The sequence below is a fragment of the Cervus elaphus genome, chromosome 18 (genome assembly GCF_910594005.1).
Source record: "Cervus elaphus chromosome 18, mCerEla1.1, whole genome shotgun sequence".
Taxonomy (NCBI): Eukaryota; Metazoa; Chordata; class Mammalia; order Artiodactyla; family Cervidae; genus Cervus; species Cervus elaphus.
The window spans coordinates 39,994,758-40,022,339 of NC_057832.1; the positions used below are offsets into that span (position 1 = coordinate 39,994,758).

General features: G+C 46.6%; 1 long non-coding RNA gene across 1 annotated transcript; it reads left to right on the forward strand.

Annotated features, from left to right (window-relative positions):
* Window positions 1–4,582: 4,582 nt before the first annotated feature.
* On the forward strand, window positions 4,583–12,415 carry LOC122674140. The gene is made up of 3 exons (XR_006334913.1): window positions 4,583–5,007; window positions 10,920–11,099; window positions 11,293–12,415. It is a non-coding gene; the product is annotated as an uncharacterized LOC122674140 (long non-coding RNA).
* Window positions 12,416–27,582: the final 15,167 nt, after the last annotated feature.

Consider the following 27,582-nt stretch of genomic DNA (forward strand, 5'->3'; position numbering starts at 1 on the left):
CAGTAAGTGTTGGGGAGAATATAGAGAAAAGAGAACGCTTGTGTCCTGTTGGTGGGAACATAAATTGGTACAGCCACTAAGGAAAAGCATAAAGAGGTTCCTCAAAAAAGTAAAAATAAAACTACTATAGGATCTGGCAATCCCACTGCTGGGTATTTTTTTAAAGAAAATAACAAAAACTAACTGAAAAAGATATCTGCATTCACACATTCACTGCAGCATTATTGACAAGAGCCAAGAGACAGAAACAACCTAAGTGTCCACTGATGGATAAAGAAATAGATGCATACAATGGTATACTATTCAGCCATAAAAAGGGGAACTTTGCCATTTGATACAACACAGATGGACCTTGAGGGCATTATGCAAAGTGAAATAAATCAGAGGAAAACAATACCATAAGATCTCACTCAGAGCCAGAATCTAATAAAGAACGAACTCATAGATACAAAGAAGAGATTGATGGCTGCCAGAGGAAGAGCTCTGGGATGGGTGAAATAGGTAAAGGCAGTCAAAAGGCACAAAATTCCAGTTATAAGACAAATAGGTCCTGGTATGAAATGTACAGCATGGTGACTGTAGTTAACAATACTGTATTGTTTATTTGAAAGTTGCTGAGAGAGTAGATCCTAAAAGTTCTCATCACAAGAAAATGTGTAATTATGTGTGGTGATGAATGTTAACTAGGTGTGTTGAGGTGATCATCTCACAATATATACAAATATCAAACCATTATGTTGTAAACTTGAAACCAATATAATGCTATTTGTCAATTATATCTCAATAAAAAACAAAAGCTCACAAATATCACAAAATTCAGAGACACAGCATTACATAATGCTTTTTACATTATGTAAATAATGTAATAATTTATAACAATAAATTTATTGTTTAATTATATTATTTAAATAATAATTATTTAAATTTATTATATAAATATAATATTTATATAAATAAATATATTAAATGTATATATAATAAATAATAAATATATTAGTTGACTCACCATTATTTTTTCCTACATTTTTGGTGATGCACTTTTTACATAAAAATGATTCTTGTAGTATCAAATAGAAGCAAGCAACTCGCTATCCATAATGCCATAAGTTCAGGATTATTGTCAAATTTAGGGAAACTTCTATTAAGTTTTTGTCTCAGGAGTAACTCGAGATTTTAAGGTAATGCTGCTGCTGCTGCTAAGTCACGTCAATCGTGTCTGATTCTGTGCGACCCCATAGACGGCAGCCCACCAGGCTCCCTCGTCCCTGGGATTCTCCAAGCAAGAACACTGGAGTGGGTTGCCATTTCCTTCTCCAATGCAAGAAAGTGAAAAGTGAAAGTGAAGTCGCTCAGTCATGTCTAGCTCTTAGCGACCCCATGGAGACTGCAGCCTACCAGGTTCCTCCGTCCATGGGATTTTCCAGGCAAGAGTACTGGAGTGGAGTGCCATCGCCTTCTCCGTTTAAGGTAATAATTACTTTAAATACTATAAACTGAAGTAAGTTATGAATCAGTCTATCATAGATGTCCCTGTTGTAGCGGCCCATTATGATTTTTTTAATTTTTTATCTCTGACAGGATAAAACCTCCACTTTGACCCAGCAGCAATAAGAACTAAATTTCCTCCATTATTCAGTCGTGTCTGACTCTTTGCAACCCCAGGGACTGTAGCCCACCAGGCTCCTCTGTCTATGGGATTCTCCAGGCAAGAATACTGGAGTGGGTTGCCATTTCCTACTCGAGGCGATCTTCCCGATCCAGGGATCGAACCCAAGTCTCCTGTGTCTCCTGCATTGGCAGGCAGATTCTTTACCACTGCACCACCTGTGACGCCTCCTAAATCTCCTACTTACAATATTAAAGATTTGATGATTGTACAAACTGTACACAGACTAGCTTCTGGCTTTGTACATTTCAAACCTGTTTCTCCTCCTTTACAGATTTTGGAGTTAGGCCCTTCTGTTTTACAATGTCAGGTGAAGAAACATGGTAGACCATAGGGATATTCATAAAAGCCACACTGGACAATTAATGTAACTTACCATGACTTATTTCTACAGGAAAAAACTGGAATCCCATGAAAAACTATCCCATGTATGTGCAATTCAACTCTCCCTTTGCTGGATCCCAAAATGATGGTTGCCACCTCTATCGCCACCAGGTGCAAAAGGTCAATAGAGGGCAAACTGAAGTGGAAAAGTGTTTTTGATGGATTACTTCCCTGGTGGCTCAGATGCTAAAGAATCTGCCTGCAATGCAGGAGACCTAGGTTCGATCCCTGGGTTGGGAAGATCCCCTGGAGAAGGGAATGGCAACCCACTCCAGTATTCTTGCCTGAAGAATTCCATGGACAAAGGAGCCTGGTGGGCTACAGTCCTTGGGGTCACAGAGAGTTGGACACAACTGAGCCACTAACACTTTCACTTTTCATGTTCACAGTTAATATATCTTATTTTCTCCAATTTTACAAGAACATGTGACATATGAATCCATCCTGGTCATGCCCAGGACATTGTAAGAAGCCAGACAAAGACGTAACTGAATCTACAGCTTTATAGGCTGACCATGAATCTGCCTCTGTGACAGAAAAAGTTCAACTTAGGCTTTTTTAAAGATAGGAAGTAGCTCTAAGGACAATGGAAAACTTATTCTCTAATGAGAGCTAAACTCAGCTGCTTTTACATATTTCAGCAGATAAAAATAATAACTTTTGTACAGAGGCAGTCTGTACAGATGCAGCTACTGAGTAAAGTTTCAGACCCACAGACTATGAGAGGCACATGGTGACAGGGAAGGGAAGGGCGGCTTGTTGGATCAAGGAATCCATCAAGTGGAGCAGAGCAAGTGGGAGTCACCTCAATTCAGACTCCAGGCAATTCTGGCCTTGCTTTGGAACCCCAGAATTACCCAAGATGTTGAGATAATCATCATCGCATCTTTGGCAAGCAACCTCTTTCAAAACCAAACCAAACCACAATGAAAACATCAACCTTTCTTCCCCTTCCACCTCACCCAAAAACCTTATCCTTTCCTTGCCAAATCCTTAACCCAGCTGACAGGATAAAGAGTTCTTTTTGTTGCTGTTTGCTGGGTGGGAAAGCACCTTAACTTCTGCTTTGGGACCCACTTTTGTGAGACACTTCCCTCCACAGTGGGCTCTGATGTCCATCTTCTGAGTCTCCACACTAAGAAACCAGTGAAAACTCTTCCCCAGCAGGTTGGGACCTTAGGCTGATCCAAGACGGATCTTCACAGATGGATATGAACAGTGGTAGAGGAGGTCTGTGTTCCTTTCCCCAATGGGTATGCATTTTCCTTTTAGAAACTGTGCTCTTTGTATGTCCCTAGAGCATAGAAGGGAGAACCCCAAAACCTAGTGATGTGGAGGAGTGAAATACAACATCACCGAGCTGTTTTCCCACAGCTATCTCCCATTCTCATTTCCCTAATGAAACAACGTCAAAGAATTTAAAACCCACAACTCACTAACAAAAATTCACTCAGTTATTTGTCAAATACCAGCACTGAAGATTTAATAGTTGACAGGGCAAAGTTGTTGTCCTCATGGTCATGACATTCTAATAAGCACGGCCCTAAGCTGGGAATGAGAGAAGAGATAGCTAAGTGGGCAGTGTTGAGGGGAGGGAGGTGTTGCAAGATGAGGAGGGAGAGGTACCCTGGGTCACAACCACTGGAGCTTCAAGGGCCACAGTTAGGGCTTTGGGGTTTACTCTAATCTACTGGAAGGTTTGTGACACCATCTGGTTGTTTTAAAAGGCCCACTCTGGCTACTGTATTGAGAACAGACTATAGGGGTGCACTGAGGCAGGGAGCTGTATATACAGGTGGTTGGAACAAATACAAGTGACAACTGAAGGAGGCTTGGTCTAGCAAAGTCACCATGAATCTGCTTTTGTGCACTGGACAAGAACTGAGAGCTCATTAGTACACACCAATGACCAATGTTTGACCAAATCTGGACCCCAAATCCAAACTGTATTTGCAAAGGTCTCCAAGTTAAATCTCCCACACATTTTCTGCAGCTAACTCCAATCTGCAGTCTGCAGAACTTGCATATCAACATATTAAGGGTCAGACTGACAGACCAAGCACCCACAGTTCCCTTATTCACTTGTACAAACTGCACAGAAGATGACAAAGCTTTTGGGACCAGACAGACCTGGGGTGGAGTCCGTACTCCATGGAGAGCAGAGCCAACTCGGGGCAAGTTCTTGACCTCAGAGCCTCCGTTTACCAGTGGGTAGAAATGGAGAATATCCCATCAAGTTGTGGGAGAACAAATTAGAATTATGTAAGAAGGGTTTAGCAGATCACAGGCATTTGGTAGAAATCAGATCCAAAATACAGCCACATCAGTGTGAAAACGGCCACTTTCTGCCCTTTGGAGGTAAAATTACTTCTGCAATTTTCTAATTAGCCGGTGTAACATCTTTTGAAATAGTACCCAGATTCCTGGCAAGTCTCCAGGAAATTGACTTAATCTGATTCTCTTAACTATCGTATTTCCAAGCAGGGACTGCACTAACTGTGACACCAGAGGTGCTTGTAAAGAAGTGCAGATTCCTTGGCAGCATCCCGTTAGTTCCAAACAAAAAACTCCAGGGTACAGGCCAGGAGTGCACTGAAATATCCTCAACAGGTTGTGCTGCCTTTTGAGAACCATCCCCCTGATCCAGCTCCAGGGAGAAGGGGCCCCAGGACTAACCACCAGTCAAGGAAGAGTTGGAGACAGGTCTCAGCCCTGCTTTGCAACAACAACAAAAAGTCCGTCTCCTCTGTGGTGGCTGCAGGAGGCGCAGCCGCTGACGGGAACAATTTTTCATACTGAGGAACATTACAGTCCTTTTTGGAATGGCGGTAATTTACCTCTCGTTTTAGCGTCCCCATCCGCAACACCCCACCTCCACCAAGCCAGGCAGCGCACAGCCTTCGCGCCTCCTGCAAGATTTCTTTCCTGACCACAGCGACACCCACCGAGGAAACGCGGTATGTGCACATGCGACGCGGCGACAGTGCCGGCGGCCACGCGGGGCAGGGAGACCACGCCGGGCGAGGGACGCGGGCCAGTCGCCTGGCTGATTATCGCCCCGGCTGCTGCCCAAGAGGGTCCTGGGGTAATTTCGGAGTGGCACCCCGCTAGCCCAGGTGATCTTTTTGGAGGACCAGCTCTCTCTTAGGAAATAGAGGAACTAGCGCCCTCCAGTGCCTGCGAGGCAATTAGCACTTCCGTTAGTTATTAACGAGCCTCCCAGAAAGAGAAAGATAGGAGCCTAGCCCATGGTCCAAGAAGGAAAAAAGAAAACAAAAAGGCTGCAATCCTCCTGCCAGCCAGGCCCTGAGGCCACGGCTCCTGCTACACCTCAGCCTTGTTCATGTGTGACTCTGTGCCCATCTCATCACCATTCCCCAAGCCGTAACTCCACAGGAGAACGTAAAAAAAAATTAGAGTGGGACGTTTCCCAGGGAACAACTGCAGGGAGGCAGATAAAGAGGGGACGGATAGAAAAGGGAGGGATATCAAGAGAGCTTTCCGAGAAAGATTTAATCAGACAGGAGGAAGGCAGCAGCGGTGCATGGGATCTTAGCCTAACCCCCTTTCCTCCGAACCTGCCACAGCCACTTCATCCTTCTCTCCTTGTTCCTAATGGGTACCCCATGAGGCACTGTCTGCCCAGGACTTGAAGTCTCCCTCACTTCGGTATCTTAGCTTGAGCTGCTGTATTACAACAGTCGCTGGGTGACTGAAACACATGTACCTCACAGTTCTGGGGGCTGAGGGGTCAGAGATGAAGGTGCCCGTGTGATCAGGTTCTGGTTCAGACCCTGTTCCTGGTTTGCAGCCTGAGCTCTTCTCCAAGTGTCCTCACATGATAGACAGCAGAGGGAAGAAGCAAGCTCTCACTGTTTTAAAAAAGATTTTTTTTTTTTTTGGATGCAGCCCATTTCTAAAGTCTTTCTTGAGCTTGTTACAATATTGCTTCTGTTTTATGTTTTGGTTTTCTGACCATGAGACATGTAGGATCTCAGCACCCTCTGCACTGGAAGGCAAAGTCTTAATCACTGGACCACCAGGGAAGTCCCTCTTATCTCTTCTTATGAGGGCACTAATCTCACTCAGAGGACTTCACCCTCATGATCTAACTACCTTCTAATGGCCAAATACTATCACTTTGGGGATTAGGACTTCTGAAATTTGGTGATGGCAAAAAGCAGTTCATTAAAAAGGGTCCCTGAGGACATCTTGGGGATTCGGAGACAGAAATAATTTAGTACTGTCACATTAGATATCATCAGCTTCTGTTCCTTCCATTATCAGCTCTGAGATACAGGACTTTGTGGTCCCTGTTGTACCCCCATGACTGGCAAATGGTAGCTGCTTAATATATCCCTGTTCAGTGAAAAATCCTAAAATACTAATTACTCTGTGCCAGGCAGCATTATAAGATCTTCACCTACAGTAACCCTTTACTCCTCACTACAACTGTAGGAGGTAAGGTTTTCAGATAAGGAAAGCCAGCCACCCCATAAATAAAAATACAGGTTCACACTTTCAGCAAGTGCAGAAGCTGGAATCAGGCCTGAGCTCCCTGGCCCCAGAGTTCTCACAGCTCCCCAGGGCACCACAAAGCCCTTATGAATGAATGCAGGGAGAACAATGTTGGTTCTCTGGGAAAAGATACAGGCTTTCCGGCTGCAAAAGGCCTGAGTAATGAGGAAGAACCTTCTGACAATGCTGAGGGAGAATGGAGCCCTCCCGTCTCCAGGCTCTTAGATGAATGTCTGGAACCTCACTCACAGTAACCAATCCCTAGGGGATCTTTCCCATGCTTCAGCTATGGCTGTGGTTCTCAACCTGGACTGCCCCGTTACAGTCACCTGCAAGAGAATTTTTAAAAACCCAGTGTTTGTTTTTTTTTAAAAAAACAAACCAACCCTGAATTTTAAAAATTTAGGCCATCCCCTAATACTAACTGCATCAGAATCTTTAAGGGTGAGTCCCAGCCATGGATTCAGCACCTCTGAAAATTTCCCAGGTGACTCCAACGTGCAGGCGAAGTGGAAGGACCTGGCAGTCAGCCGGCAAACAGGAACCTGGGGCTTTCCCAAAGGGTGGTCTCTGAGCACTGACTCAGAGCCACGAGGTTTACCTGTCACCAGGAAAGATATCTGGGCCCCATCAAGATTCATCCCATCACAATCTCCTGGAGTGGGTCACGGGAACTGCTCAGAAGAAGAAACAGAAGTTCCCAGTGATGTGTATGCAAGATGGAGTCTGAGAGCCACTGCCAGGGCAGTTGTTTTTAAAGTATGGTCCCAGACATACAGCAGCGGTGTTGCTTGGCACTTGTCAGAAACACAATGCAGCAGACCCACCTGAGACCTACTACACCACAAACTGTGGGGTAGGGTCCAGCAGTCTGCGCTCAGTGAGGCTCCAGGTGACCGGAGTGCCGCCAGCCTACAAACCACTTCTCTGAATAAAGGGCTTCCAGTCCAAATCCCAGCTCGGTCATTCACTAGCCAGGTGACCTCGAGCTGGTGGTGGTGGTTTAGTCTCTAAGTTGTGTCTGACTCTTGCAACCCCATGAACTGTAGCTCACCAGGCTCCTCTGTCCATGGGATTCTTCAGGCAAGAATACTGGAGTGGGCTGCCGTTTCCTTCTCCATGTGACCCTAAGAAGCTTATTTAGCTCCTCTATGCTTCAGTTTCTTCATTTGTCAGTTGGGTGGGTGTGTTATTGGTTGAATTATGTCCCTCCAAATGTATATGTTTAAGCCCTCTCAACACCTCAAAATGTGACCTTTTTCAGAAAAAGGGTCATTGCCAATGGAATTAAGATGAGGTCCTACCAGAGTAGGGTGAGCCCTGATCTAGTATGACTGGCCTCCTTATGAAATGAGGAAATGTGGAGACAGACAGGCACACAGGGAGAATGTCCTGTGGAGAATGGGTTGTGCTCCACAAGTCAAGGAGCTACCAGAAGCTGAGAGAGAGACGTGGACCAATCTTTACCTAGTGCTGCAGAGGGAGCAGGGCTCTGCCCACCCCGGGACTGGGACTCCTGGGGGACCACACACTCCTGTGTAAGCTACTGTCTGTGGTGCTGCGTGATGGCAGCGCCAGCCAACTAACCTGGGGACGGTCGGTACGAGACGTAGCGCAACACCTGCCGACAGTGGCTTCCCAGGAAACGTTAGACTTTGTCACTTAAAAAGGGAGGAAAAGTGATTCTGCACACTGTCTCCTTAAGGAGGAGTTAAACCTGAGAAGCAGGAAAAGGAACAAAGCGGGAAGTTCCATCCAGTGGACAGAGGCGGGGGTGGGCAGTGGCCACGGTGTGTGCCAAGCCGCCCTGGCCCTGGCTGGAGGCTAAGAAACAGTGGACAGATGGTCACCATTTCTGGTCACTCCTGATCTGGAAAAGAGCCAAATGAGGGATCCAGAGGCAATGTGTATTTAGCTGTGATGTGGTTCTCCTCTCCAAAGCTCTCTGGGGAGGCCTCAGCCCTTCCTGGTCAAAAGCGTCCCTGCCTGGGGACTAGAATCTATAACCAGCTCCTGTTCTACTCAGACCCTCCAGAAGCGCGTGTAGGGGGAGGTGGGGGGAGAGAGAGAGAGAGAGAATCACCTGAAATGAGTATTAATGAAGCAGAATACAAGTTCCCTTCATCACCCTCAACAACACAGTGACCTGGTGCTCGTTAGACAGTGCCCAACCTCTCTGTAAGGGCTTCCTAGGTGGCTCAGTGGTGAAGAATCTGCCTGCAATGCAGGAGACACAGGAGACGCAGGAGACCAGGGTTCAATCCCTGGGTCATGTAGATCCCCTGGAAGAGGAAATGGCAACCCACTCCAGTATTCTTGCCTGAAAAATCCCATGGACAGAGGAACCTGGTGGGCTACAGTCCATGGGGTTACAAAGAATCAGACACGACTGAGCGACTAACACTTTTCATTTTTTCACCGACATCCCACCCAGTTCTTGAATATCCTCCTCTCCCCGCCAGGCAGTGAGGGAAATAAGGGGGCACTAGTTTTGTGAGGAAAAGACTCTGCTGTGTGAGCTTGTACAACTGTGCAACCCCTCTGAATTTCAGGGGTTTGGTTTTCCTCCTTTAAAATGGAGTTATTAATATTTCTTTGGCTTTTCTCATTTGGTTGTTAAAATTCAAGGAGATTGCATGTGTTCAACATAAAGCGTGATACAGGTGTTAAGCACTGCACAGCAGGGAAACTGATCATGGCGTTGTAAACATATCCTGCTTGGGGTGGGGTTCACTGACCTTGGTATGAGGGTTTTGCACATGTCCTGAATGAATGCAGGTGAAATTCAATAGAAAAGGAGCACACTAAATGAGGGCAAAGTGAAGAGAACTAACATCTACGGGCATTATCTCATTTAATTCATTCAAAAAGCAAGTGAAAGAGCAGTTGTAACTGAGTAGAACCCTTTGGGGCCTTTCCAGGACAGACTCCCTCATGTCCTCTGCTTGCCTCTTGTTTGTAGAAAAACTTGAGCCTCCTAGGCATTCCCCAAGTTCTAAAGAGTAAATTTAATCAGAAAACTGAGACAATGCAGAAAGAAAAGAAATCAGTCAAGCAAAATAATAATAGTTTAGCCATTAAACAAAGTCAAGGACCTTTAGTTTCTCTTCAAGGGCTACAGACAATATTCTGAGCCATACCCTCTGAGCTGTTTTGCAGATACCGAAACCTCCACCAAGTGGAAGAAGCTAGCTGCATGCTGCCCACAAGCACCTAGAGCCCAGAGCGGCTGGAACCAGAAGGTCGATCAACTTCCAATTACCTCACCATGAGACAATCACGCACTCCACAACCCTCCTCCCTCCTCATGTCTTTAAAAATCTTTCCCTGAGAGTCAGTGGGGAGTCTGGCTCTTTTAAGCACTAGCTGCCTGGACTCTTTGCTTGGTGCCCTGCAATAAACCTGCACTTACCTTCGGCACAACCCAGTGCCAGAAGACTGGCTTTACTTCGCACGGGGTGACCAGACCTGTTTGGTTTGGTTACAAAGCAATTAACCAAATGTTAAACCAGAGGTTCCCAAACTTCCTCAGTTCATGGTCCTCCTAGTGTGTCAGTACCCCAGGAAAGGAAATACCTAACAGTTCTACTTATTAAGTAGTCAGGTTCAAACAATTTAATCCATACTGATGGTCTAACAGCTTAGCACCTGTACGCTTCTCAGATTTTGGATTCAGATACAACTGCCAACTCATTTCTCATTCCCCATTGCCTTTCACACAGTTCTAGTATCTGATCACAGCTGAAATTTTTCCTACTCATCCATAAGACATCAACAGAAGGAACATAGTGATCTAAGGTTGAAAATAAACTAAAGCTAGAGATACACAGGACACTGGACAAATGTTTCTGTGTTTCCCAAGATATGTATTAAATAAAGCTATCCCAGAGAGCTCCCTGTAAATTCACTGTGGTACCGCAGGGTGCCTCAGTATCAGTTTGGGAATGAAGGTAACAAACTCTCGTTCGGAAGTGTGTCGTAACTTGTAGTCAGAACTTTTCAAATGCTGACCTGCAGAGGCATCCCCTGGGCGGGGTCTCCTTACATTGTGGGTTCTGATTCGGCAGGTCTGGAATGGGGCCCCCGAGAGTCTGCTTTTCTACAAGCTCTGAGTTCGGGATACACAGCCAGTTCACAGACAGCGCTCAGAGCAGTGAGGCTTCAAGTGAAGCAGCCAGGAGAGGTGGGGCGGCTGGTGACAGGTCCAGGCCTCAAAGCCTCCGCCCTCTTTCCCACAGCCTCACTGCCTGCCACATCATTCCAACTGTCGGAGCACTGAAGCAGTATTTGAGTTCGAGTTTCTAGCTCTGCCAGTAAGGAAGTTCAGAAATTCTCTCTCCCACCCACATAGAGACCAAAAGAGCGCTGAACAAACCGAAAAATCAACAACTCTTCTCAGATGCATCAGAGAACTGAAGCCACAGGAGAAGCCACTGCCCACAAACTGGAGAGACTACGGCAGATGCAAAGTCACGACTCACCAGAGCAGAGCCAGCCTGTGGGAGCCGCTGCCTGGGCGGGAAGAGCTGAGGTAACGGGGGCGGTGCGGGAGGCCCGGCGCGCTAACCCCAGGGAGGCTCCCACACCTCTGTGAGCGCGGCCTGCGGGAGTCCCGCCAGGTTCTCACAGGGAAGAGGGAGAAGAAGCCCTTCCTACTTCTGGGCGGGGGAGGGGAAAACGGCCTTTCTTAACTACACCCAGACATTTCCATTCTTCCTAACAAGGCCTGCCCTCAAGAGAAAGTAATTTACTAGAGCCTAACCTGCTGAGGTTTTGCCAGACCCTAACCAACCTGGGGGAATGGATGTACCGATCTCGACCTTCTCCAGCCTCCCTGTGTCAGCGATGAGGGACAAACAAGACGAAGAAAATGGAGACGCTCTTATGAAGGTCGGCTCACTAAAAGACTGCCAATTGTAGGACCACAGACGCTTTCCCTCCACATCATCGTCCAGATCTCTAGGGCTCCAGTATAACAACTGGGGAATACACCTCCGAGAACTGTGCCTCTTAGAAGCTTCAAGAAGCCTCTGGGGAAATCCAAGGACAACAGGGGAGGCAAAAACAGGAACACTGGGAGCAAGTTTAGCCTCTAACACCTTATAGCTACAGCAAACAGAAACCACAGCCCAAGCCCGAGCCAGATAAACACAAAACCTTACACTAATGGCCTGTTTCCCTCAGTTCCTTGTACTCTATTCCACATCTGTCTCGAAACAAAAAAGCGTAAGACACGCTAAGACACTTTGAAGAGCCTCCAAATCCCTGGCCCATGCTCCACTGTCCCAGCAGACTTCACTTACAAAACACAAATTCAAAACCCAAATTATTATTTCAGGACGGAAGCCACAGAGCATTACAGGCCGAGCAGACCACACATCTGGGAAGCCAGCCTGCATGTCAGTCACAGTCCGGTCAGCACGTGTGACTGGTTATTAACAGCTGAGCTCTCTGTGCTTCAGATTCGTCCAGGAACTAAGTTCTGGAAAGGACGGAGTTTTGAGCAGTTGGTCTTAGTCCGGCAGCTCTGTTTTCCTTCAAATCACAGTACATGCAGACCTCAGAGATACAGTGGGTTCAGTTTCAGACCACCCCACAGAGTGAATGTCATAACAAAGCAAGTCACAAATCTTCTGGTTTCCTGGTGCACATAAAAGTTATGTTTACACTACGCTGGGCTGGTTCAAAACTGACAAAGGAGTACGACAAGGCTGCATACTATCACCCTGCTCATTTAACTTAGACGCAGACTGCCTGTTTGCTAAGTTTCTTCAGTCACGTCTGACTCTTTGTGACCCTATGGCCTTAGCTTGCCAGGCTCCTCTGTCCATGGGATTCTCCAGGCAAGAATACTGGAGTGGGTTGCCATTTCTTTCTCTGGGGGATCTTCCCGACCCAGGGATCGAACCCATGTCTCTTATGTCTCCTGATTGGGAGGCAGATTCTTTACCACTAGGACCACCTGGAAAGCCCAGGTATGTATAGTACATCATGTGAGATGCTGGGCTGGATGGATCACAAGCTAGAATGAAGATTTCTGGGAGAAATATCAACAACCTCAGCTATGCAGATGATACCACTCTAATGGCAAAAAGTGAAGAGGAACTAAAGAGCCTCCTGATAAGGGTGAAAGAGAAGAGTGAAAAAGCTAGCTTAAAACTCAACATTCAGAAACATTCATGACATCCTGTCCCATCACTTCATGGCAAATAGATGGGGGAAAAGTGGAAACAGTGACAGATTTTATTTTCTTGGGCTCCAAAATCACTGCAGACAGTGACTGCAGCCATGAAATTAAAAGACGCTTGCTCCTTGGAAAGAAAGCTAAGACATACCTAGACAGCATATTAAAAAGCAGAGAGGTCACTCTGCCAACAAAGGTCCATATAGTCAAAGCTATGGTTTTTCCAATAGTCTGTATGTATGTGAGAGCTAGACCATAAAGAAGGTTGAGCACCAAAGAATTGATGCTTTTGAACTGTGGTGTTGGAGAAGACTCTTGAGAGTTCCTTGGACTGCAAGGAGATCCAACCAGTCAATCCTAAAGAAAATCAACCCTGAATATTCACTGGAAGGACGGATGCTGGAGCTTAAGCTCCAATACTTTGGCTACCTGATGTGAAGAGCCAACTCTTTGGAAAAGACCCTGATGCTGGGAAAGATTGAAGGCAGGAGAAGGGGGCAACAGAGGAAGAGACGGTTGGATGGTATCACTGACTCAGTGGACAGGAGTTTGAACAAACTCTGGGATATGGTGAAGGACAGGGAAGCCTGGCGTGCTGCAATCCATGAGGTTGCAAAGACTGGGACACGACTGAGCAAGTAAGCACAGTAACACTGCTGCCTATTAAGTGTGCAACAGCATGATGTTTAAAAGATAATGTGTGTACCTTAATTTTAAAATACCTTAAAATAAAATACCTTAATGCTGAAAAATGCTAACATCATCTGAGCCTTCAGCGAGTCGTAATAGTAACATGGAAGATCACTGATCACAGATCATGACAGCAAATACAATAATGAAAAAGCTTGAAATATTTTGAGAATTATCAAAATGTGACACAGAAACACAAACTGAGCAAATGCTATTGGAAAAACGGCGCTGGGAGACTTGTTCCTCACAGGGTTACCACAAACCTTTAATTCTGTGACATAACTGCAAAGCACAATACAGCAAAGTACAGTAAAGTGAGGTCTGTCTAGGCTGTCCCAGGGACCACCTCAAGCTCAGCGGGCCTGTGAGAGCCCATGTTATTTCTCACTAGACACACGCCCTGGCCCTGAGGGCAAACCCTCTGTCCTGCCTGCAGGGGACGGAGCCTCCAATTCCGTGTGTCTGTCTGCCATGTTCCATCACACAATGCAGGGATGTCTCCTCAGTGCAGACATTCCCAGCTGTTTCTAGACAGAAACAGTATGTACGACACTCTGCATGTCATCTGCCGAAGCAATTTAACCAAAAGACTCTCTCATGAGATACTTAGAGCAAATCAGAGCTATTTGCTTTGATGTGCTTTAAGTAAATAAAACAAATGTAAAGTAAAACAGTAAAACACAGGTGACAAAGAGGATTACCTCAGCATTACTGACTCACACTCATGGCAATGAGAATAAAAGTAAAACCTCAGCCAAGTCCTGGCCTCAGTGGGTGCTCTGTCGGCCATCAGAATTTAGGCGCTAAACCACGGGTCACGCAGCATGCTGGAAGCAGTGGCGGGGCAACGAAAAGGGGAGTCATGCGTGGCTGGTGCCCAATACTGCAACAGTGTCTGTAACACAGGGAAATAAGAGCTATCTACAATCACAAGTGCCTTTGTGAGGCTGGATCCTGGGGAAAATGAAAGGCTCTTTCATTCTGCCCAGTTCCCTAAATGGGTCTGGCTTTGCAGAGTTTGGTTTGGAGCTAAACTGTGGTAGTGGCAACAGAAGGGAGCTGAAACTGGAAGAATCTGGTTTTGCTTCTGAGAGGGAGGCAGTAGAGGAACTGTGTGATACGCTGGAGTCTGCACAGTGGAAAAATGGTCAATGGATTTTTTTTCCCCCAAACAGGGATGTCTTGAACTCAATGTTAAAGTGTATGTGTTGCTATAGTAACCGGGTGGAATGAAGAGTTGATTGACTTCATTTCTGACTCCAGAGGTTACAAAATGGTGCTGTGATAACAGATACAGGGCACTACAAGGAACCAAGTCCCCAGACTCTCCAGGTCCCTGGGGCTATCAGCATTCATACAGTATCTACAGAGACAAGGAGTCAGACCTGCAAGGGGGACCAACGCCCACTCTCAGCAGTCACATAAAGGTAGACCAGTGAGCAGTAAAGAGTTAACCTTGCCCAAAGAAACGCTGGACCCAGGTTAGGCTACTAGAAGGTAACATTTGAGCCCATGGAATATCCTGCCTGGCAAATGTCTTTGTTTTTGTGGCTGCCTGGGATCACATCAAATAGACTATGCCAACAATGTGATTTATGACGGAGGCTTTGGGCCCATATGGTATCAGCTTGCGCTTTAAGGGCTGGAGACTGAAGTCAATCATATGGGCTGTCAGCCATGCTGACAAAACCCAGTGAAAACTGGATGCCAAGGCCCAGGTGAGCTTCCCTGGCTAGCGGTAACCTAGGCACTTTTCCACACATGATTCTTGGGAGAAGCAAGCACTGTCCCATGACTCCGCTGGGAGAGGACCAATGGAAAATCACACCTGAGTGTTCCTGGACTCTGCCCTACGCACCTCTTCCCTTTGCTGTAATACATCATCCCTCATAATAATAGTGAATACAATTGCTTTTCTGAGTTCTATGAGTCCTTCCTCAGAATCGTGGAACTTGAGGGTGGTCTTGGGGACCTCCTGAACTGCAGCCTCCTCCACAGGTAATCACAGAGAAAAGAAAGGGTGGGGGCTGTGAAGGGTCTGCACCCCCTCCCAGTTCTGCAGGCTCAGATCACAGGACCCTGCCCTGCCCTGAAAGGGGTGAGAATGATGTGAGAATGAAGCTTCAGAAATAAAGACGGAGTTTTGTAACCAGAATTAGACTGTTATCATAACAAAGTGACTGGAAAGAGTCAGCCTGAGATGTGGAGGGGGTCTGCCTGATGTTTCAACAGAGGCCAGTGGGCATCACTTTGCTGACAAAAGTCCGTCTAGTCAAAGCTATGGTTTTTCCAGTGGTCATGTATGGATGTGAGAGTTGGACCATAAAGAAGGCTGAGTGCCGAAGAATTGATGCTTTTGAACTGTGGAGCTTGAGAAGAATCTTGAGAATCCCTTGGACATCAAGGAGATCAAACCAGTCAATCCTAAAGGAAACCAACCCTGAATATTCATTGGAAGGACTGATGCTAAAGCTGAAGTTCCAATACTTTGGCCACCTGATATGACGAGCCTTTCCCTGGAAAAGACCCAATGCTCGGAAAGATTGAGAGCAGTAGGAGAAGAAGGCAACAGACGAAGAGATGTCTGGACGGCATCATCGACACAATGGACATGAATTTGAGAAAAGTTCAGGAGATAGTGAAGGATAGGGAAGCCTGGCATGCTGCACTTCATGGGGTTGCAAAGTCAGACAGGACTGAGTGACTGAACAACAAGTGGGAGGAGATGTTGAAAAAAAAGTTTCATATTGATGCCATACCATTTGAGATGCCTTACTGAAGCTAGTAAGACTTCACACAAATGTTCTTTCTGCATAGGACAGTCATTTTCAACCCAGACTGCACTTTAGAATCACCTAAGGCATGTGGGCCTTATCTCCAGGGATTCTATTTTAATTAGGGTGGTCTAGAGGCTTGACCAGAGAAGGCAATGGCAACCCACTCCAGTACTCTCGCCTGGAAAATCCCATGGACAGAGGAGCTTGGTAGGCTGCAGTCCATGGAGTCGCTAAGAGTCGGATGAGACTGAGCGACTTCACTTTCACTTTTCCTTTCATGCACTGGAGAAGGAAATGGCAACCCACTCCAGTGTTCTTACCTGGAGAATCCCAGGGACGGGGGAGCCTGGTGGGCTGCCGTCTATGGGGTCACAAAGAGTCGGACACGACTGAAGTGACTTGGCGGCAGCAGCAGCAGAGGCTTGACATTATTACTAGTTTTTTAAAAAAAAAAAAAAAAAGTAGCTCTATTGAGAAAGAGTTTACAAATAATAAAATTACCAATTTTAAATGTACCTAATTTGTTGAGCTTTAAGAAATATATATACTAAAAACTCTGCCATAATTATGATGTAGAATATTTCAATCCCCCAAAATGCACCTTTTTTTCCACTTAGGCTGCTGTAACAAAATACCACAGGTTGGGTAGCTTTTAAAGGACATATGTTAAGTTCCCCCAGTTCTGGAGGCTGGCAAGTCGAAGACCAAAGTGCCAGTATGGTCAAGTCCTGATGAAGGCCTGCATCCAGGTTCACAGTTGGCACCTTCCCTCTGTAAACTTGCAGAGACGAAGGGACTAGGGATCTCTCTAGAGCTTCTTTTATAAAACATGAATCCCACTCACAAGGGCTCTGCCCTCATGACCTAATCACCTCCCAAAGGCCCTGTCTCCTATGACCATCAACTTTGGGGGCTAGGATTCAACCTATTCATGACATTTTCTAATGTATGTATATACTGTAATGTGTTTATCTATCTACCAGTTGGTAAATATAGGGTGGTTTCAGTTTTTGGCTCTTAAGACTAAGTCAGTTATAAACTTTTAAGGACATGTCTTTGTCTTAACGTATCTTTTTATTTCTCTTAAGTAAATATCTATGAGTGGCAGCGCTGAATTGAATGGTAAGGATCCATGACAGTTTACAGGAAACTACCAAACTGTTTTCCAAACTGGCTATCCCGTGTTGAATTCCCACCAACAATGTATGGAGTTCCAGTTACTCCACATCCTTGCCAGCACTGGTTTTATCTTGTACCAACAGGCCCTATTTTATCAGAGTTTGACATTCTTTATTGTAAACTTTCCCTGTTTACCTCCTGTGTGGCCTAAGCTCCAGACTGGATGCAGGCAAATTGATATAGACTTTTCTTTTTTGGTTGATATAGACTTTGAACTATGAACTCAGTTGCTTCGTTTGATACACAACTATTGGGTTGCTGGTAAAGAATCCGCCCGCAATGCAGAGACCCTGGTTTGATTCCTGGGTTGGGAAGATCTGCTGGATGCTGGAGAAGGGATAGGCTACCCACTCCAGTATTCTGGCCTGGAGAATCCCATGGACTGTAGAGTCCACGAGGTCACAAAGAGTCGGACATGACTGAGCGACTTTCACACTATTGGGTTATTTATTTCTTGAGTAAGCTTTATGAGTTTATATCTTTAAAGATATCTGTTGGAGAGTGACATCATAAAAATGGCAATAATAGAAGCTTTCTATCATCTCCCCCTACAAAAATCACCAATTAGACCATCACCCACAGATCAGAGACTGTGGAAGTCCAAGCATCCAGCAGAGGTTCCAGCACATGACTGGAGCAGCAACAACGACAAAAATCCGCAACTGAACACATCAGAGAGGGTAAGAGGAACATCTGACTACCTGCACCACACCTCTCCTGGGTAGCTCAGGGGCAAGAGAACCTCTCTCAGCCTGTGATGTCTCCCGTGGGGGAGGGTGTGAGTGTGAGAGGAAGTGCCTGGATTCTGCAGCTGTGTGAACACTGCCGAGGAGGCCTGTTTGCCTCTCCTGCCTCTCTCTTGCCCCACCCAGAGTTCTACGTCAGGAGCCGCACACATGGACAAACCTTTGGCTAACTAACTAAGGAAAAAAAGAGAAGACTCAAAGAAAATCAGAAATGAAAGAGGAGATATTGTAATTAATTAGCCACAGAAATACAAAAGATCATAAGAGATGATAGTGAATAATTATATGCCAACAAGTTTGATAACCTAGAGGACATGAGTCAATTTCTAGAAATTTACAACCTACCCAGACTGAATTATGAAGAAGTAAAAATAGGAACAGACCAATAAAGAGTAAGGAGACTGAATCAGTAATCAAAAACTCCCAAACAAAGAAAAGTTTAGGACAAGGTGATTTCACTAGTGAACTCTAACCAAATGTTTAAAGAAGCATTAACAGTACTCAAACTCTTTCAAAAAACTGGACAAGAGGGAACATTTCCAGGTTCATTTTACAAGGCCAGTAATACTCTGGCCAGACAAGGACACTATGATTTAAGAAAATTACAGGCCAATATCCCTGATGAATATAGACGCAAAATTTTCAATAAGAGAAACCCAATAAGATATTAGCAAGCCTAATGCAAAAGCAAATTAAAAACATCATATAGGAATTTCCCTGGCAGCTCAATGGTTAAGACTCTAGGCTTTCACTGCCATGAGCCTGGGTTCAGTCCTTGGTCAGGAAATCTAAGATATTGCAAGGAATGCAACATGACCATGAAAAAAAAAAAAAAAGCCTGGCCTCTTATCAAATACTGGATAACTGCTTTGCAGATACAGAAGGAATCCTAGTGGAGAAGAAAATAAATACTGAGAGAATATTGCAAGACCATTTTTTTTTTTTTAGTTTTTTAAAACTTTCTTTCCTAAATTGGTGTCCACTTTACCCCCATTCAGTGTATTGCCTCAAGCCCCAAAATGTTGAAAACTACTACTGCATTAAATAACTTGGTAGATGGAAAGATTAAACTTTGGCTCTTAGCTGATTTGGGGGCTCTACTGTGCCCTTCTTGCACTCTTGAAGTTTCGTGTTGTCTGCCTGCCAATCAGTCTCAAAACCCTGCATCCAGGGCAGTCTGGAGATGAGTCAAGCAGCTGTAAGACAGACTGGGATCTGTCAGATCTGGGATGCTGAGTCAAAAGTTGTACAGATAAGCAGCTCGGCTGACTTGCAAACACGTGAGCCACTAGATGGCGCTCCATGCTCATACGGAACCTGCCAGAACGCCACATCCCCAGAGTCTGACAGGCTTCCAGGGCTGACTTATCCTTTGGGCACCAGAGGCCCCGGTGCCTAAGGTGCAGCATACCTTTAGAAACCCATGAGAGTATTTTGCTTCCTTCCAAAATCAGGAGAAAAAGGGAATATAATATTAATACTACTTTATTATATTCCTCTCTATACAATTCATTCAGATGCTTTCATATATATATATACTTATTTATATATAAATTTATATTTTTATTATTATTTTTAATGGAGAAAGGGGCTCACTGAAGGCAAAGTGTCTAAGGCCCAAGAAAGTCATAATACAGCTCTGACTTCCATTGCATCACATCTGGAGCGTGGATCAAAAATGTCACTGAAATGGATTGTAGTTCCAGGGCGTTCCTCTACGTGAGGACATCTTTCATGAGGCATGCATTCATGCATTTATTTAACTCAACAGATTCATTCTTACTCACACGTCCCCTTGCTTTTACCTCTTAAATCCCTCCCCAATCTGTCGTCTTCCCTGCACACCTATGCTGCCATCTGAGTGTGGCCACTGATACCTTCTCTTGGACTCTGACAACAGTCTCCTACTGGCTTCTTTGCCTCTGTGCCCTTCTTTAAGCACCCAGGGTCACTTGATGGAAATCAAACTTGATCAGGTTAAGTTTTTTTGCTTTCATCTAAAGCCTGCCATGATTCTCCACCGCCAAGAGAAGTGATCTCTCAAATGAGGTATGTATACTTGAGGAAGCAGACAAAATAAATCACTGGAGAATAGAAAGAAAATAGAACTTCTATTTATATTTGCCTTTCATCTGTTTCTTTAAACATTTCTGGGTTTTTTTGTATGTTTTATTTCCTTACATAGTACATGTGCATTATTTATACATAAATATACATGTATTTGGAAGGGTGTCCGTTTTCACCTTTTTTCACCAGAAGGATGCATCATCAAAAGTGTTTGGAAATTTTCAAAATGACAGCCAAGTCTTTTAGAATCATACATAGGGCCTTTACAATATGAATCAAACCTACCTTTAGGATCTTCCCTGCTTGTTCTAACCACACAGAACACCTCTTAGGAGCCCAAAGCTGTTAAACTTTCAAGCATTTACAAATATTTCAAGCACAGGCTGCATCTCCCTAAATAGGACCCTCACTTAACTCGCCTCCCCCCACCCCAGGCTCCCATCTGCTGCAGCCTCTCCTGGCTTTTCTCAGCAGTCCTTCTCTCCCACAGCTGCCTTAGTTATAGCATATTTATTTGTTTACATTTTTTCTTTTCCCTTTATCCTGTGATGAGGTGTGTGGGTGGGGGTGTCTGGCTGTGTGGGCATATACCCGAAGAAGGGCTGTATTGATAAAGCAGCTAGCAGATGCTGGGCACTGTGCTTGAAAAGTCAAAGTGAAGTCACTCAGTCGTGTCTGACTCTTTGCGACCCCATGGACTGTAGCCTACCAGGTTCCACCGTCCATGGGATTTTCCAGGCAAGGGTACTGGAGTGGGTTGCCATTTCCTTCTCCAGGAGATCTTCCTGACCCAGAGATTGAACCCAGGTCTCCCACACTGTAGGCAGACACTTTACCGTCTGAGCCACCAGGGAAGTCCCTGGGCTTAGGCCCTATCTATGTGTCATTTCAATTCATCTTTCACATAGGTGACCAACTCCTACCAGTTTGTCTGGAACCTTCTAGGTTTTAGTTCCAAGAGTCCTGTGTCCTAAGAAACTCTTCAGTCTCAGACAGATCAGATGGTTGGTCACCCTATGCAATAACCCCATTACACTAGTAAGCAGACTGGAGCTTAGAGAAGTCATCAAAACTTAGCTGAGTTCTCACAGCTAATTAGCACTGGGACCTGGCTGTGTCCCTCAGAAAATCAGCACTCTTTCCACTGTGCCTGTTCATCAGTGGGGACCATGTCTTCATCGACTTTGCATCTTCATGTCTGTCATGATCTCTCTATATATTAAATAGTTGATGAACAAATGAATGGATGAATGAACTCTCCAACAGAGAATTAAAACGGCTGTTATATGATGACTTAGTGAACTAACCAAGCCCTCCTCCCTCCCTGTGATTCTACATCATCTCAGAATGTAAGAGAACTGGTCTCAGTGAGGATAAATGACTTGCCCAAGGCCACAGTTCCTGGAAGAACGTGGGGCAGGCACCTGAATTCAGGTTTCCCTGACTCACACTCCAGGGATCTTTCTACTGGAACACTGAGTGAAATAAACCAAAGGGCAAAGAAAATAGGGGGAGGAAACCCAGCTGTTCTTTAACATCTACCCAAAGACACTAAACAACTCTGAACTGCCAGAATTTGAATCATTTAAAAAACCCTAAGATTGGGAACTTTTCTTAAGGAAAAATAACTGTCAAAAAACATGTTTCCAGGGACTTCCCTGGTGGTAGAGTGGATAAGAATCCAACTGCTATTGAAGGGAACATGGGTTCGATCCCTGGTCCTGAAAGAGTCCACATGCCACGGAGCAACTAAGCCCGTGCACCATAACTACTGAGTCTGTGCTCTAGAGCCTGAAAAACCTAACTACTGTGCTCTAGAGCCTGAAAAACCTAACTACTGGAGCCTGTGTACCTGGAGCCTGTAGTCTGCACCAAGAGAAGCCACCATGAAGAGTAGGAGCCCACCCGAGCTCCCGCAACTAGGGAGAAAGACCATGAGCAGCAAGTAAGATCCAGCGCAGTCAAGATAAGTAAATAATTTTTTTTTTAAAAAGATTAAATGGTAAATGAAAAGAGTGCTTCCAAAAGAATGTATCTATGAAACAGAAACAGACTCAGACATAGAGAACAGACTTGTGGTGGCCAAGGGGTGGTGGGTGGGGAAGGGATGGACTGGGAGTTTGGGATTAGCAGATGCAAACTGTTATATATAGAATGGGGAAACAACAGGCCCGACTGTAGAGCATAGGGAACTATATTCAATATCCTGTAATAAACCATAATGGAAAAGAATATGAGAAAAAATGTGTATATGTTTGTGTGTGTGTGTGTATATATAAAAAACTGAATATCACATTGCTGCACAACAGAAATTAACACGAGTGTAAATCAACTCTATTTCAGTAAAATAAACTTAAAAATAAACCAAAAAAGTGTGTCCCCATGGGGAGGGCTGAGTACCAGAATACGAAACATACAAACTGCCATATTTATCACGCAGGGGCCGTTTGTGATCCAGTCAATCCTCCCCACTCCGACCCCAAAACAGTCAAGCCTTAGATTCAAAACAACCTGGCATCTCCAAAACGGAAGGACTGTTTGGAGACCCAGTGGCCAGGCACTGCCAGCCAGAGAAGCAATGTGCCATGCCCCGCCCTGCGCTGCTCTGAAATGCCTGTTTATCTCCATCTGTGTGGTGTCTTCTGGCTTCCAGGCTGAGTCTGTGGTTTGTCCCCTGCCTTTACTGACCTCTTTGATTCTGCAGGGTAAGCTCAGCCCTGGGCCAAGGGGAATTTCAATGCATAATGTGAAACATGGGTTCCACGAGGGCCGCTGGCTGTTCCCCACATCTTGACTCTCCAGAGAATTTGCGGCCCCAACTCCATTGGTGTCGAAGAACAAAAGGAGCCCAGTGGTGACCACTGGGGTCATTGCACGTGAATGAGGGGACCTGTCCTTCTTTTCCATCTGAATCTGCCCTCAAGGCTCTTTCATGGGAAAGAAGAGGAAGGAAGGAAACGGAGCTTTATCCCTTCATTCCATCCCTCTCCACCCCAATTTGGGGCAGCAGGCTAGTCACACTTGGGAATATTCCAGCAGCTTATACATGGCTGGGGCAACAAGGGTGCTCAGCCACTGTGAGAGTCAGGGAAACTCTTAGCCCTCGTGGGATCTGGGAGTGGCCAAAGTTAGCCCTGGCAGGACTGTTGGGGAGACGAGGGGGGGTGGAGCGGAGGACAAGGGTTCCCTGCTCCCCTAGCAGTGAGAGGGTCGTTTCTGAGCAGGCCTCAGCTAATGCCTCCGAGGTCTCCTCTGAACTGCGGACGGTGTGCAGGGCCTGGAGGAAGAACGTGACCGTGGTGGCCCTGGGACCTCTGGACTGCTGGCGCAGACCATAGGTGTGGCCTACCTGGTACCCGCTCTGGGAAAGGGGACTTGGATTCACCCCAGCTACAAGCATTCAGGAATGTGCTGGAATCGCGTCCCGCTCCTCGGACATCACAACACTGGGAAGGGGCTGAAAGCGGCCTCTCTGGCCCACCCCAGCCCCCGGAGCTCTTCAGCCACCTCCCGTCACCCACGGGGACTTGGAGCGCGCAGCGCTGGCCCCGCGAGGCTGCGAATCCCGCCGACGCTGCAGCACCGCTGGGCTGTGAACTGTGCCCTTCACCTGCGCCTGGGACACCTACCTGAGGGCTAAACCTGGGCTGGCGGGGACAGCCAGTGCGGAGGAAATCCACGCAGGCCGGAGGGCCCGGGACAGCCTCCCCCGCGGTCCTGAGGCTGAAGCGTCCCTTAGAGGGGCAACGAGCAGCCGGCGGCAGCGGCCTCACCCGCGGCAGGTGCGCGCGTGCGGGGCGGATCGTGCGTCTCGTTCACGTTCACGGCCGTAGCCCCGCCAGAGCACAGCACCCGCTAGTGCCGGAGTGCCCGCTGGGTAATGGGGAGGGTAGAATGGCTAGTCCTCAGGCCTGCGGGCTTGCCTGAAAGGTTGAGCTTGGCTGAAGTGAAACGAACGTGTGTCTCTTGGGGAGTGCGGTGGGGTGGGGAGCAGTACCCAGAGGACAGGCTGGGGAACCAAGCAGGGCTCAGATCAGGAGGTGCTTTGTAGGCTTCTTTGGACTTTTCAATAGCAGGGCATGCGGAGGAACTTGCCTGTTCCATTCCAGCCTGGCTCTCACCTTCATCCCCTTGAAAGAAAGTTCACTCAGTCATGTCCAACTCTTTGCGACCCCATGGACTATAGCCCGCCAAGCTCCTCTGTCCATGGCATTCTCCAGGCAAGAATACTGGAGCGGGTAGTCATGCCCTCCTCCAGAGGATCTTCTTGACCCAGGGATCGAACCTGGGTCTCCTGCATTGCAGGCAGATTCTTTACCAGCTGATCCACCAGGGAAGCCTCATCCCCTTTGGAGACAGAAGGTGACAGTTTCTGCCTGACCCTTTCAAGTGTCAACGTTCTCCAGCTTGGCTCCTTTCTCACTCCCTTGATTTCTGTATATATATTTTTTTAAGACTCTGCATTGTGTTGCAAAAACAAGAACCCACTGGACTGTGGCCCAGTAAAGCAGAGCAGCCAAGCCTCTCACTCACAACAGTGCCTCATTGTGTCCTTTGATTTAACCAGGACCTCAAGAACAGGAATCTACAACTGAGACCTAAATGCTGAGCAGAATCAGCACACGCCCACCAGATGGCCTGAATGTCTCATATTTTGGTCCCCACAGCTCCTGAGGCCGTCAGTCAACAAACTGTCAATAAGTATCAAATTGATTCCTAGGTGACTCAGTAGTAAATAATCTGCCTACCAAGCAGGAGATGCAGGTTCAATTCCTGGATTGGGAAGTTCTCCTGAAGAAGGAAATGGCAACCCACTCCAGTATTCTTGCCTGGAGAATTCCACGGACAGAGGAGCCTGGCAGGCTACAATCCACAGGGTTGCCAAAGAGTTGGACACGACTGAGCGGCTAACACTTTCACTTCTTTTCATAAGAACATGGGTCCTTCTAGACGGCTTACACCATAAGGACTTCATTTTAACTTAATAACCTCTGTCAAGGCCCTGTCTCCCAATAAAGTCACATTCTGAGATCCTGGGGGTTAGGACCTTTAACACATGAGTTTTGAGGGGGCCTGATTCAACTCATAACAAAGGCCTGTCCTGGCACTTTGACTCTCTCCCTGGCACTCTCCAACCCCCATCCCTGCTTTAGCTTTTTTTTCTTTACGAACCTTGTATCATCTGATGTACTACTATACATTTTCCTTTCATCTTATTTCTCACACCACCTTGTGAGGGAGAAAGCATATGAACTCCCATTTTCTGAGGTGCAGAAACAGCAGCTAAGATGGCGGTGGAAACTTTGCTGGTTCTCCCAGCTCTTCAATGCCTGAGTCTGATTTGAACCGGCAGTCTAGCCTTACAGGCTAGGCTGGTCCTTTTCCTCCCCCTCGAGGCAGCCCACGCAAGATGGGTGGAGAGACCATGCAGGGTGGTTCCCCAAAGAGTGGGGTGGGACCTGCTCTAGGAACTGAGACAGTGATAGGGGGTTCAGTGCAGGATGGGTGGCCCAGGATGATCTGGAAGTGGACGAGCCTTACTCGGGGGGGGGGGGGGGCGGGGGGGGGGGGGGGTAGGTGCGGAAGGGGTCCCGGGCACAATGTGTTGGGGTGGGAAGGAGAGGAGTCCAGCCAGACTTGAGTGCTGGCTCCAGTCAGGGGTCCTGGTCCAGAAGGCAGAGTGAGGCCAGGTGGCAGCAGCCAGGAATATAATGACAGCTGAAAGGACGAGGTTCACCCTCACTGTGGCCCCTCCTTACCCCTGGGGAGGCAGCAGCTGGCTCTGTGCTGGAAGCAGACCCTGCTGTGTTGATTCCAGGACTTTATTCGTCTGTTTATTGCAGGCCTTCATGTCTGCTAGGACTGTGGAGTCAGCAGGGGCACCGGGCCGGGAAGGGTGAGGCGTCCCTTCCGCTCTTGGCCCACTGCCGTCCCCTCCCAGCTGAGGCCCAGCCCAGGTCAACGGGACACAAAGGACCGTGAACAGTTCTTATTTCCCACATCAGCCTAGTCACTTCGTGAAACAAAACCAAACCAATTATCTCTAGCAATCGCAGATCTGCACCAGTTTTCTTAACAGCTAGGGGCTGAAAGTGATCTTAGAGATCTTCTCCAAGATTGTTCATCTGATGACTGAATTGCTGGCTGGTTTTAGGTCTGTTGGGACTTCTCTGGTAGGGAAGAGCTCATCTCTGATAGCAAATGCAATTCTGCCCACCTAGGCAAATCCTGGTAGAGCCCCCGCCCCACCTCCTCCAAGCCTAGAGAGCTCTGCATCCTCAGTATGGCTTCAAGATTCCACACCTTTGAAAGGAGCAAGTAAGTCTCACATTACTCATTTAGCAAATGTCTGGTGCATATTATTTTCATCTGGCATTCTTATGAGTAAGAATCAATGAATCTCCCCATGTAGAATAGCAGTTTAAACGGGGGTACCAAATTATTTGTCTTCCCAATCTCTTTGACCCCTGGACAGATAAGTAAGAGGCCAGAATGTGAAGAACTTGTATGCTATTGAGGTTTACTGCTATAGCTTGAGAGGTGCTGCTGAAGGATTTTGAGCTAGGATCTGTATTTTAGCAAAAAAAAAAAAAAAAAAAAAAGAGAGAAGAGAAAAGAAAAAAAAAGAAAAATCAATTTTGAAAGGGAATATTTGATGAAAGGGAGGAAGCCTAAATAGAAGGTCACTGTAATGGCTGAAGTGATGGATAGTGAGGGCCTGACCTCATGTGGGAACGTGGGGATGGGCAGCTGGTGGAGAACTAGATGAGCAAGGGGTGTTGGATGTAAGCAATCAAGATAGCTCCCGTAGTTTGAACTTGGCCATCTGTCACCATAAAGAGTTCTCCAGGAGAAACAGACTTACCAGATGCGAGACTCCACAGAGCCACGGCTGCTGTAGAACCTGGGAAAGGTCCTGCCATTGCCTTAATTCTCCCCTGTGTCCTGGAGACTGTATTAGTCAGTGGTGGTGAAATGCTGCCCAGGTAATACTAGGTCGCCCCCCCCCCCCCCCCCCCGCCATTCAGTCTCAGTACCTTTGAATGAGGGTGTTTTCTCTCCCTCAAGTGACACACCCTCCACAAGCTGGAGAGCCCAGTGGGTGGAGACATCTCTACCTGGGCCCCGCGGGTCTCGCAGCAGAAGAGACGTGACGGCCACAGGCGACCTCAAAGCTTCAGTCTCCAAGCCACACAGGTCACTCCTTGCCTTTTTCACTGAAGAGAAGTGGATGTTTGGCCAGTACTCAATTCAACATAATCCTCCTGCAGGGAAGGATCAGCACATGCCAGAGGCCAAGCTGGACACCAATGGGCAGGATGTATAATCCTCTTGGAGGAAGGGCTAGAGAAGAGTTGGTATGACAGCCTA